The sequence below is a fragment of the Triticum urartu genome, chromosome 1 (genome assembly GCF_003073215.2).
Source record: "Triticum urartu cultivar G1812 chromosome 1, Tu2.1, whole genome shotgun sequence".
Taxonomy (NCBI): Eukaryota; Viridiplantae; Streptophyta; class Magnoliopsida; order Poales; family Poaceae; genus Triticum; species Triticum urartu.
The window spans coordinates 503,780,726-503,790,588 of record NC_053022.1 but is presented as its reverse complement, the minus strand read 5'-3'; positions in this window follow the sequence as shown (position 1 = coordinate 503,790,588).

Genomic DNA, 9,863 nt, shown 5'->3' with positions numbered 1-9,863 from the left:
TGACATCGAGTTTGACTCGCCTCGGGTCACCATGTACACGGAGGCGGAAGGCAATGAAGCACGAGAAGACGGCGTTGACCTGCTGGAAGAAGGCCGGCTGTTAGCCCTCAGTCGGTCCGCCATCTATCAGCAGGGTCTGCGCCGCTAGCACAGCCGGAAGGTCAAGCCAAGATCTTTCCAAGAGGGCGATCTTGTGCTCCGGTTGATCCAGCGAACAGCCGGCCAACACAAGCTCTCAGCCCCTTGGGAGGGCCCCTTCATCATCAGCAGAGCTTTAGGAAACGACTCCTACTACCTAATCGACGCGCAGAAGCCGAATGCATGCAAGAGAGATGATTCTGGCAAGGAGTCAGAACGACCGTGGAACACCAATCTCCTCCGAAGATTTTACAATTAAAAAACAGTACGTAGCACGCTACCTTTTGTACTAAGTACAAGACAAGGGGTGCCTCGAGGAGCACTCGGGGACTACCCTCTTTCATCTATGAATGATGAGTATCACGCATACGATTATGTTACTACATTTGCTTTCTTCGTCCGGCACCGGGTTCGAGCAGTCGGCCCGGGGACTCGCCGCCTCAAGTTATATCTGAAGTTCCACCTGCAGTCAGACAAGTAGTGTGCCGGCACCCAAGCCCCTCTTGCCAAAAGTCGCAGCTCGAAGAATCGACTGTCCGACTGGCATGAGCCAAGGGCAGGAAAGGATGCCCACGCGAAAAACGGCTAAGGACCAACGAACTTATATAACGCGAGCCGGCCTCCCACCCCGCCAGCCGGCTACCAGAGCAGTCGGCTGGCCGGCTTCCCGTTCACCTTGCTGCAATCTGAGAAAGCTCGAGTACTTGCCTTCCCAAAACGACCAAGTCCTTCTCCGGCCACAGACTACAGAGCAGCTGTCTTGCTAGAAAGGCGGTGACCAAGAGAAGGCGGCAAAGGAAAAAGCCAAAGGATAAAAAGCAAACGTGAACGGAAGCCAAACACATGCATAATATTTACACAAAAGACCTTCGAAAGGCCAGCATTCAACATAGTCTGAATACACCCCTAGTGGGTGGAACTGCGCAAATTTAAAGATTGTCCAAAAGAGTAACAAGCAGGAAAGCAAGGACGGCGGATCAAGCCAGGGGAACAACGGGCGAGTTGGGCAGGTTGGTGGAGTCGGCGGTGCGGGCTGGAGGAGTGACCGGCTGGCGAGTCTCGGCATCGTTGCTAGAGGCACGATCGGGCTGAGGCGGGCTGGTCGCTTCACCATCCGACGCAACGTCTTCATCATCCTCTCCCTCTTCCCCTTCGCACTCATCACTGGAGGCAATCTCCTCCGCCGAGTCCTCACCTTCGGCCGGGTTCAGCCCGAACCACTCCTCCGGCTGAGCGACACCGGTGTCATCCACCTCAGGAGCAAAGGCGCTGGTGTCGGTATACTCGGCGATCGTCGAGGTGCGCTGGATGATAGCCGGCCGCACCGCCTCCAGCTCCTCGTCAGCCTCCTACCGCCAGGTGCTCAGCTGGTCCAAGTTCAACCTAGGATACCAAGCTCGGACGAACTCCAGTGCCTGCCTAGCGCCGGACCGGGCCACTGATGCCTTCCAAGCCTCGAAGCGGCCGACTGCGACCTCCAGCCAGTCGGCGGTCCGACTTGGGGTGCGCGGGATCACCTCGCTAGGCCAGAGGGCGGCCAGCACTTGCGCCCCGGTGCACTGAAGACGGTGGAGCATGCGGTGGGCCGGCTACAGGCGGACTTGAAGCCCCAGAAGCTGCTCCTCAAGTGATCGGCTGGCACCCGACGTGATCTCGGCCCTTGCCTGCCATCGCGCGTCGCGGTAGGCCTCAATGGCTTGGGTGGCGGCGGTAGAGTAGCCAGGAAAGTAATCTGCACAAAGAGGAAAGCAGTGGTACAAAGTCAAAAAATGAATCAGATAGTAGGAGGCAGGCAAGGAAGCAAAGAAGAAGGCGGCCTACCGTCAATCAAGTCTTCCACTCGGCTGTAGCCTTGGCTCAGTGCCTGTCTCATCTCGGCCCAGTTTGCCGCCTCGGTCTCATATTCGGCTTTGAGGGCGGCCTTGCTGTCCTATGCCGCCTTCAGGGCCGCCTTGTGGCTCTCCTCCTGGTCGGCCAGCTTCTTGGCCAGGCGATCACGCTCCTGGGCCAAGGCGGCACACTCGTCTTCCTTGGCGCAAAGGGAGGACTGGGCTCCGCTTAGCTGGCTCCTCAAGTCATTATTGGCCCCTGCAAATATGAAGAAAGAAGTCATCAAGAAAAGATCCGACCCGACTACTCGGTAGCATTGGCCCCTGCAAATATGAAGAAAGAAGTCGTCAGGAAAAGATCCGACCCGACTACTCGGTAGTCAGCCCGAATTTCGGGGACTACACCCAGTGGGTGCACTGACGCGCCCCCACTTAAAAGAAAAACGAAGTGCTTACTCCGGCTTTCGGTCAGATCAGTGGCCTTCTGATTCAACTCCTGGGCCTGGGAGTTGAAAGCGGCCGCGCGGAGGTTGTGGTACTCCTACAGATAAGACAAGGGACGCGAGTAAGAACAAAACGGCAATCAAGCTTTCCAAGAAGTTCCAAGCCGCCTGCTCAGCGGCCGGCTCAGAACTCGGGGACTACACCAAGTGGGTGCGCTGACGCACCCCCACGAAAGAAATCAAAAGCAATCGACAAAGAGCAGGAGGACTCACCCGAATAACCGATCGCGTCGTGAGAAACTCCTGGGTGTACTACTTCAGCGCGGTGGCTTGGGCCTGAAGCTGGTTCCGGACGTCCTGCGCCGCCACATTCAGCACGGCTGTCCCGCCGCCTGGCGTCCACCCGGACGAGCTATCGCTGGCCGCTTCTAGGTCCTGGGCCGATGAGCCGGTGTCCATGATTTTCTGCACGTTCGGCGCTGAAGTCACCTTCCCCGCACGCCGGCGAGGCAGCGATGAGATCACAAGATCCCCTCCCACGACCGGCTCGCCTCCAGCCGGCTGCACAGGCGGCACTACAGGCCGGCTTCCTCGGCCCGCTCCAGTCGGCGACGATGGCGCCACCTCCCTCTCCATCTCCGGCTGGCCTCCTCCAACGGGGGCACAGGGGTGTCGGGAGCCGCGGCGCGGAGGGGAATGACGAACTACGGAGGCTGGTTCTGCTGAGCCTCCGCCTCCCTCTCCGCGTCTGCGGCCTCCGCCTGGGCCTTGGCGGCCGCGACGGCTCGCGCCTCCGCCGACTTCTGCTTCGCCTCTCGAGCTGCCCTCCGCTCCTCCGCCTCCCACTCCTCCCACACTTCCCGCGCGTTCTGCTCCGTCGCCTCTAGGAGGTCGGTGCGGGGATCCACCCGGTGGGAGCTTGAAGACCCTCCCACGGCTCCGACTATGGAGGCGGCCGGGACCCGCCCAAGGGAAAGAGGGGCCCTGTTTGATAAATTGAGAAAAAAGGTTTGGAAAAACATCAACCGAAGAAGAAGAAAAAAGAAAGGCATGAGAACAGCGACACTTACGCTGAGACCGCCTGCGGCTGCTTCACCACCTTGTGGAAGCGGGCCGCCTCATCCCGCTTCGTCACCGCCATGGTACTCTTGGGCTTCTTGGGCCAACTGCCGAAGTGGGCCGACGCGGCCCGGCATTTCTGTGCGCTGCCATGGAGAGCCGACGCGGCGGATGGGCCCGCGCTTTGGTGATCGGGCGCCGGCTGACGGCGCGGAACAACTTCGGCCTCGGCATCATCCGGCCAATCCTCGAAGGAGGCCCTGAGCCTAGAGTCGCCTGCCTTGCCGCCCTCCCCTGCGACATCTTCTTCCATGGCGGCCGCCCCTAGGTCCGGGTCGTGAACGTCGTCCAACGTGCGGTCAGGGAGGAACTGGCGTTCCACCCCCGCAGCCCCGGTTGCCGGCGGAAGCACGGGATTCTGCCAAAACAGGCCGACTGGTTAGGAGTCGGCCATCATGAACCCGGCGACAAGGAAAGAAGAAAAGAAGAGAAACTTACTACCGGCGGAGGATTGGCGCGAGAGTACGGCACCTTGCCGTACTGCCACTCCTCGGTGAGCTTGCAGTTGGAAATATAATTCACCATATAAGACACCTCGGCGTGAGGCATCTCCTTGGTGCTTAGCCGGCACAGGTCGAAGCGGCCGCTCATCTGGCCGATCATGTGAGGTCGGCCCTGGAGAGGAAGCACCCGACGCTCCACGAAGGTGGCGACCAGGTCGGCCCCGGACAGACCCTCCGACTGGATCATCACCCAAAGCCGGGCAACGGAGGCAGCCCCACCTGGGGACAACGACCTGGACCGGAAGGACCATGAAGGCTGCCTCCCAGCCGGCGGGCCGGCTACATAAGACGGCAGGTTGACGAAGTCGCCTTGCGGAGCGATATTCTTCACGTAGAAGTAAGACTTCTGCCAGAGCTTCACCGACTGGATCAGCAGGATGGACGGAAACAGGTTGTTGTTGTCCGTCCTCTGCACGGCGATGAAGGCGCCGCATGGGGCGGGCACACCCGCAACAACAGTGCCAAGCTTGCACTGGAAGAACTCTCCCCACAGTTCAAGGGTGGGGAGGACGCCAAGAAAACCCTCGCACAGGGTGACGAAGGCCGATAGCAGCATCACCGCATTGGGCGTGAGGTGATGCGGCTGGAGATGATAGAATTCGAGGAAGGAGCGGAAGAACCCGCTCGTCGATAGGCCAAAGCCGCGCGGGAAATGCAAGCGTAAGATTTCCCGCTCGTTCTCTTCCGGTGCCGGCAAGATCTTCCTCTCCGGCGCGAGACAGACCCGCACGTAGTCCGCGCCCGGCAGCCGCCGCGTCCAGCGGAGAAAGTCGACGTGGTCGTCGTGGACATTGGAGCCGTCCCAGGAGCTCGACAGCGCCATGAGAATGGCACGGCGACGAGAAAGATGCGGCGATGGAGAGACACGCGACCCTGCCGCGGCAAAGCAACGGCGAGCCAAGGAGGTTGGCAGAAGAGCCGGGCGGCGGCGGGGAGTTGTGGCGACAGAGAAGAAGAAACGGAAGGGACGGGGCGAGCGTGCGAGCGTTTGCCGCTCCCCCTCCTCCCCCTACTTATAAGCCTCGTACGGCGAAGCCGAGGAGGCGAGGCGTGGGGGAACGTGGGATTAACTGCGCCCACTCCCCCCACGTCCTGAGCTTGTTGCGCTTCCACGGCGTGCGGCAACCGCCGCAGGGAGGTGCGCGGTCCGCCCGGGCCGCAGAAGATCCGAGCATGGGCCGTGGCCCGGTATTGGCGGGCCCCGGACTGCGGCGGCGTCCCGTCGCGCGCGTGGGCTGGCAGGCCCGTCCAGCCATTGGGTGCCACGTGGCGTGCGGGCGGCGGGTGGTCAGCCTGCAGCCTAACTCGCGCGCCGCTTGGTTCCCGCCCACGAATTTCGACGCCCCCCAGAAGACGGCGCACCTAATCAAAGCCGGCTCGGGCTCCTCAAGACATGAAGCTGTTTGAGCTTCTCGACTCCTTTTTCTGCCTCGAAGCCCTACCAGCTTCGGGGACTACTGACGGAGTAAATGACCATGGGTAGCCTAGCCGGCTCCCCCTGGCACTTCAGAAAAATTATAGGCCGATCGAGCCTTCAAGCTTCCAAGACGTGGCGCCGCCTTCCTCTAGCCGACTGCCCCTCAGGCCGGCTGTGCGAAGGTGGCCTAGGCCTAAAAATCTCCAAGAAGAAAGCCCCGAGAGGGCCGGCTCCACGAAGCCAGCCACAAGAACGCCGACTCCAAGAAGCCGCCCCCCTCTCAGTAGGCGGCCCAGATCGTGCCCTCAAAATGTGCACCCACATAACTGCGATGAGACGGGGCGTGGCTACAGCGAAACCTGCCACCCTCGAATCCCGGAGCACGCCTGCCCACAGTACGGCGTACGGGCGGCCCTCACCCGTTCGGCGCAGCACTGTTGCCATATTGACCATGATGTCACCCACGGCGAGCCGTCAGTACAACCCGTGGGTGGCGGGTCCCATCCGTCATGGAGACACTCGAAGGCGGCCAGGCCACCCCCAGTCGGCCTGGGGTACGGCCGATTCCCAGTAGCCGGCCAGTCCACTCCCTCGAAGGAGGCGCCCCATTAAGGAGATAAGACAAGGTAAGGCTACAGTGATAAGCCGCCCGGCGGCGGCACTGTAGCCATGCTTGCCAAGAAGAAGCCCTCGCCACTAAGGGCGGGGCCACAGTAACCAGCCCCCGAGAGAGCCCCTGAGCGGTGGGGCCGGCCTGTCGACCAGAGGACTGACAGCCGGCAGGGCCCACCAGTCGGCGGGGCCCACCAGTCGGCAAAGAGGCCGGTGGGCATAGACACAGACGGCTAGGGCCCACGCCCAGTCGGATTACCATTGTACCCCTGGGGGGTAGGCCTATATAAACCCCCCAGGGCTCCCATGCAGGGAGATCTCTCATTGGATAGTTTTTAGACACCACAAGGAGAAGAGGAGCGGGCTGGCCTTGCCCTCCTTCATCCTTTCACCGAACAGCTCAAGGAGCATCTGTAGCTACCCGTCGAGATAGTGATCATGCGGAGACCCCGCAGAGCAGCATTAGGGGTGTTATCTCCACGGAGAGCCCTGAAGCTGGGTAAGATTCATCGGCGTGCATGTCTTCGCCTTATCCCGTTTCCAGGCACCAGCGATGTTTTATTGGCTCCCACAATGATAAGTCATCCATTGACATATGTCGCACCAACCACCCGACACAATGGACTGGACTTACCCACTCACTATCAGCAACGGGATAGATTATACCTGCCTCCAAAAGCTTTAATATTTCTTTTCTTACCACTTCTTTCATTTTAGGATTCAGACGTCGTTGAGGATCACGAACTGGTTTGGCATCTGCTTCCAAATTTATTTTATGTTGACATAGAGTGGGACTAATGCCCTTAAGATCATCAAGAGTATATCCAATAGCAGCACGATGCTTCTTTAGAGTTTTCAATAATCTTTCTTCTTCATGCTCTGAAAGGTTAGCACTAATAATAACAGGATATATCTTCTTTTCATCAAGATAAGCATATTTAAGATTATCAGGCAAAGGTTTGAGCTCAAACACGGGATCACCCTTGGGTGGAGGTGGATCCCCTAAAATTTCAACAGGCAAGTTGTGATGCAGAATATGTTCCTGTTTAAAGAATACCTCATCTTTTGCCCTTCTTTCTTTCATGAACATATCATTTTCATGGTCTAGCAAATAGTGTTCTAAAGGATCACTAGGAGGTACGGTAATAGAAGCAAGACCAATAATTTCATCCTTACTAGGTAATTCTTCCTCACAAAGTTGTTTACTAAATTTAGAGAAATTAAACTCATGAATCATATCATCCAAGCCAACAGTAACAATATTCTTAGTGCAGTCTATGGTAGCATTGACAGTATTTAAGAAGGGTCTACCAAATATAATTGGACAAAAGCTATCTTGCGGAGAAGTAAGAACAAGAAAATCAGCAGGATATTTAGTTTTCCCACACAAGACTTCAACATCTCTAAAAATTCCAATTGGTGAAATAGTATCTCTATTGGCAAGTTTAATAGTAACATCAATATCTTCTAACTCAACAGGTGCAATTTCATTCTTAATTTCTTTGTATATGTCATGAGGTATAACACTAGCACTACCACCCATATCACATAAGCCATGATAACAATGATCTCCTATTTTAACAGAAATAACAGGCACGCCTACCACAGGTCTATGTTTATCCTTATCACAAGGTTTAGCAATTCTAGCAGTTTCACCTTCGAACTGAATAACATGCCCATCAATATTATCAGACAAGAGATCTTTAATAATAGCAATATTAGGTTCTACTTTAACTTGCTCAGGAGGTGTATAAGTTCTAATATTGCTTTTACGAACAACAGTTGAAGCTTTAGCATGATCCTTTATTCTAACAGGGAAAGGTGGTTTCTCAATATAAGAAGTAGGAATAATAGGATCATTATAAGTGACAGTCTTTTCTTCAACTTTAATAGGTGCAGTTACTTTTACTTTTATGGGAGGATGATATTTAAACCACTTGTCCTTAGGGAGATCAACATAAGTAGCAAAAGATTCACAGAAAGAAGCTACTATCTCAGAGTCAAGTCCATATTTAGTGCTAAATTTACGGAAAATATTGGTATCCATAAAAGATTTAACACAATCAAACTTAGGTGTCATACCTGACTCCTTACCTTCGTCGAGGTCCCAATCTTCAGAGTTGCGTTTAATTCTATCCAATAAATTCCATCTGAATTCAATAGTCTTCATCATAAAAAGAGCCAGCACAAGAAGTATCGAGTATGGTGCAATTGTTTTCAGAAAGCCGAGCATAAAAACTTTGCAAAATTATTTCTCTTGAGAGCTCATGATTGAGGCATGAATATAACATTGATTTAAGCCTCCCCCAAGCTTGAGCGATGCTTTCTCCTTCGCGAGGCCAGAAATTATATATATAATTGCGATCACGATGAACAAGATGCATAGGGTAATACATTTGATGAAATTCCAGCTTCAATCTTTTATAGTCCCACGATCTCATATCAACACATAGCCTATACCATATCAATGCGTCTCCCTTCAAAGATAAAGGGAAGACCTTCTTCTTAGCAACATCATCGGGTATACCTGCAAGCTTAAATAATCCACAAACTTCATCCACATATATTAAGTGCTCATCAGGATGCTTTGTTCCATCTCCTGTAAAAGGATTAGCTAGCAGTTTTTCTATCATACCCGAAGGATACTCATAAGGAATTTCATTTTCAATAGGTTTAGTAGGTTGAGGAGCAACTCTTTGCTCTACTAGACAGGGTGAAGATACCCCGAACAAGGCCCTCAGAGAATTACTTTCCATAGTAACAAGTGATAGTAAATTTCAGCACACTATATAAATTCTTCCTTACCAAATTCCACCTACCAAAGGCGCTACACTCCCCGGCAACGGCGCGAGAAAAGAGTCTTGATGACCCACAAGTATAGGGGATCTACCATAGTCCTTTTGATAAGTAAGAGTGTCGAACCCAACGTGGAGCAGAAGGAAATGATAAGCAGTTTTCAGCAAGGTATTCTCTGCAAGTACTGAAATAAGTGGTAACAGATAGTTTTGTGATAAGATAGGTTGTAACGTGCAACAAATAACAAAAGTAAATAAAGTGCAGCAAGGTGGCCCAATCCTTTTGTAGCAAAGGACAAGTCGGAAAAACTCTTATAATAGGAAAAGTGCTCCCGAGGACACATGGGAATATCGTCAAGCTAGTTTTCATCACGTTCATATAATTCGCGTTCGATACTTTGTGATACGACCAATGTAATACCCGGTGTCTCTTCAAATGTCGTCACCACTCAAGTCAAACCAACTAAAGAGATGACAAGCAAAGCAGAACTTGTGCGAACAAATTTGGTGCATGCTACTGAAAAACATCGAGGCATTGATGGGAGAATGCGTTTGTTATGTGGCCCCGGAATTAGTATTGTGTCGAGTTCAAGATCAACCTATATTGTTCCACCCAAACGACCGAAACAAAAGTCGCAAATACAGCATGTATGGCAACGGAGGAAAGTGTGGAGCAGCCTTGATGTTTCTGATATATCATGCAAAGAACAGAGAAGAAGAAGTCGTGGACCCATGCATGGATTGACCCTTGAACAAGAAAACCAAGGGCAGGAGCCGAAACTAGAGAAGATCATCCCCACGTTCAGAACTCCCCCTCAATGGATAAAGGCATGTTCGTTTCAATCCCATGGAATAAGGAACACACGTTACGTGCTAGATAAATACATGCATGCTAATTAGCAAGAATATTATATTAGGAATTTTCTTAAATAGTAGTTACGGTTGTGATTGGTTAGGATTTTTGTTTCTTATTCTAGTCCAAGTCTTGCACGACTTGTTTAGGTGTT